The sequence below is a fragment of the Tamandua tetradactyla genome, chromosome X, assembly GCF_023851605.1.
Source record: "Tamandua tetradactyla isolate mTamTet1 chromosome X, mTamTet1.pri, whole genome shotgun sequence".
NCBI classification, from domain to species: domain Eukaryota; kingdom Metazoa; phylum Chordata; class Mammalia; order Pilosa; family Myrmecophagidae; genus Tamandua; species Tamandua tetradactyla.
The window spans coordinates 45,719,173-45,722,799 of record NC_135353.1 but is presented as its reverse complement, the minus strand read 5'-3'; the positions used below and the strand labels follow the sequence as shown (position 1 = coordinate 45,722,799).

General features: G+C 38.5%; 1 pseudogene; it reads left to right on the top strand.

Moving 5' to 3' along the window:
- The first annotated feature begins 1,452 nt into the window (after positions 1 to 1,452).
- On the top strand, positions 1,453 to 2,824 carry LOC143671514 (reticulocalbin-2 pseudogene; annotated as a pseudogene).
- The last annotated feature ends 803 nt before the right edge of the window (positions 2,825 to 3,627 follow it).

Here is a 3,627-nt window from a genome sequence, read left to right as displayed (position 1 = left end):
AGGATAGATCATATGCTGGGGCACAAAGCAGGTCTTTATAAATTTAAAAACATTGAAAATACTTAAAGCACTTTCTCTGATCACAATGGAATGAAGCTAGATCTCAATAATTACCAAAGAATGAGAACACTCATGAATTTTTTGGTGATTAAATAACACACTTTTAAACAGCCAGTGGGTCAAAGAAGAAATTGCTAGGGAAATCAGTAGCTATCCGGAGATGAATGAAAGTGAGAATACAACTTGTCAGAACTTATGGGATGTGGCAAAGGCTGGGCTGAGAGAGAAATTTATTGCATTCAATGCCTATTTTATAAAAGAAGAAAGAACAAAAATTGAGTACTTAATAGCACACTTGGAGGAACTTGAGAAAGAACAGCAAAATAACCCCAAAGCAAATAAAAGAGAAATGACAAAGATTAAAGCAGAGGTAATGAATGGGGGGACAGGAGAACAATAGAAAGAGTCAATAAAACCAAAAGTTGAGTCTTTGAGAAAAATCAATAAAATTGATGGGCCGCTAGCAAGACTGACAAAGAGAAAAAGAGCGAGGATGCAAATAAACAAAATTAGAAAAGAGAAAAAGTGCGCTACCAACAGACCCTGAAGAAATAAAAGAAATATAAGAGGATACTATGATCAAGTTTACAGCAACAAACTAGACAACTTAGATGACATGGACAAATTCCTGGAGACATCAAACATGCTACCCTGACTCAGGAAGAATTGAAGATCACAACAACCAATCACAAGTAAAGAGATTCAATCAGATATCAAAACTCTTTCTACAAAGCAAAGCCCAGGGCCAGATGGCTTTACAGGGGAATTTTATCAAACATTCCAGAAAGAACTAACACCAATCTTGCTCAAACACTTCCAAAAAATCGAGGAAAGAGGAGCTCTACCTAAATCACTTTATGAAGCTAATATCATTTTAATACCAAAACCGGGTAAAGATGCTATAAGAAAGGAAAACTATAGGCCAACTTCCCTAAAGAACATAGATGCAAAAATTCTCAATAAAATATTAGCAAATTGAATCCAAAAACACATTAAAAGAATTATACACTATGACCAAGTGGGGTTTATACCAGGAATACAAGGAAGTTTCAATACAAGAAAATCAATAAATGTAATACAGCACATTAACAAATTGAAAGGGAAAAATCACATGATCATTTTGATGCTGAAAAAGCATTTGACAAATTTCAGAGTCCCTTTCTGATAAAAACACTCCAAAAAATAGGAATCAAAAATAACTACCTCGGCTGTAACTGTCGCCTGTGCGTGCCCTGGTGGTTCTTGGGGAGGTCGTGCGCCGCTCTCTCCCGGGTCTGCGTTGGCGCCCCCAGCCTCCCTACCGCGCGCCCGCCCTCCCCCGACGTCTGCGCGGAGCCACCGCGGGCCTGGGCCCGCCGCTTCCGGGGTCTGTGTCCGTGGCGGGCCTCCGCGATGCGGCTGGGCCCGAGGCCCGCAGCGCTGGGGCTGCTGCTCTGGCGGCAGCGGCGGGCGCGGAGAACGCCGAGGACCCGCACTACCAGAAGGGCGAGCACCGCGGTGACTAGGACCGCGAGGCGCTGCTGGGCGGCCAGGAAGAAGTGGATGAATATGTTAAACTCAGCACCGAAGAGCAGCACAAAAGGCTGAAATCGATCATAAAGAAAATTGACTTGGATGCAGACGGCTTTCTCACCGATAGTGAGTTCAGGTCATGGATTCAAATGTCTTTTAAACATTATGCTATGCAAGAAGCAAAGCAACAGTTTGTCGAATACGATAAAAACAGTGACGGCAGCGTGTCTTTCGGATGAATACAACATTCATATGTACGACCGCGTGATCGACTTTGACGAGAACGCTGCTCTGGATGACGTGGAGGAGGAGTCCTTCAGGCAGCTTCATTTAAAGGACAAGAAGCGATTTGAAAAAGCTGACTGGGATTCAGGTCCTGGTTTGAGTCTTGAAGAATTTATTGCTTTTGAGCATCCTGAAGAAGTTGATTATATGACGGAATTTGTTATTCAAGGGGCATTAGAAGAACATGACAAAAATGATGATGGATTTGTTAGTTTGAAAGAATTTCTTGGTGATTACAGGCAGGATCCAACTGCAAATGAAGATCCAGAATGGATACTTGTTGAGAAAGATTCGTGAATGATTATGACAGTGATAACGATGGCAGGCTTGATCCCCAAGAGCTGTTATCTTGGGTAGTGCCCAATAATCAGGGCATTGCCCAGGAAGAGGCTCTTCATCTAATTGATGAAATGGATTTGAATAGTGATAAAAAGCTCTCTGAAGCAGAGATTCTGGAAAATCAGGATTTGTTTCTTACCAGTGAAGCTACAGATTACGGCAGACAGCTCCATGACGAGTATTTCTATCATGATGAGCTATAATCCCTGAGTATGTTTAAGTACTGACTCCTTTTATAATTTGTTACCAGCTTTACTTTTGTGATAAAATATTGATGTTATATTTTACACACTATCTTAACCACAGTCAAAATTACCTAATGTAGATTATAATTTTGGCCTTTTAGAAGAAAAACAAAACAAAAACTTGATATTTATTTCAAAATGTATAGAAGAAATTGAACAGTATTGTGCCATATGACAACAAAGTCTTTTCTAAATACCCCATCTGTTTGGTACTGTATTGTGGAATATTTGAGTTATATTTCCATACTTGAAATAATGGAGGATTTTAGAGATACCTGAACAGTATGATTTAAGTGATATGTGACCAAGCTATCAATTTTTGTTTTGTTTTAAGTAGATTTCATTTGGAATTGGCAGAAAGGACAGTGTTTTTTAGATTTAGCATTTTGTTTTACAGCCTTTAAAGGAAACTTTGGAAGAGCTTATACCTCACATGCTAATGTTGAGAAGTTCTACTTAATTTTAAAATGGTTTCTATAAAGGGTTTTATCGTATGAAATAGAACTTTATATTTTTGCATATGTATAGATAGTAATTATATTTAATGTATAACTATAGCATTATGGTGTGTGGAATTTGACATTGTCCAGAACCATTTTCATTTTTGACTGATTAAAAATGAGATGTCCTAAAAATAAATAAATAAATAACTACCTCAATATGATAAAGGGAATATATGAAAAACCTATAGCCAGCATCATACTCAATGGAGAGAGATTGAAAACTTTCCCCCTAAGATCAGGAACAAGACAAGGATGCCCACTGTCTTCTCTATTATTCAACACTGTGCTAGAAGTTCTATCTAGAGCATCCAAGCAGGACAAAGAAATAAAAGGCATCCAAATTGGAAAGCAGGAAGCAAAACTCTCATTATTTGCAGAAGGTATGATACTATATTTGGAAGATCCTGAGAAATCTACAGCAAAATTACTAGAGCTAATAAATTCAGCAAGGTGGTGAGATATAAAATGAACGTGCAAAACTCAGTAACATTTCTATACACAAGTAATGACCTAGCTGAGGAGCCAGTTAAGGAAATAATTCCATTCAAAATCACAACTAAAAGAATCAAGAACTTAGAAATGAACTTAACCAGGGGTGTAAAGGACTTGTACACAGAAAACTACATAAGATTGCGAAAAGAAATCAAAGGAGACCTAAGTAGGTGGAAAGATATTCCCTGCTC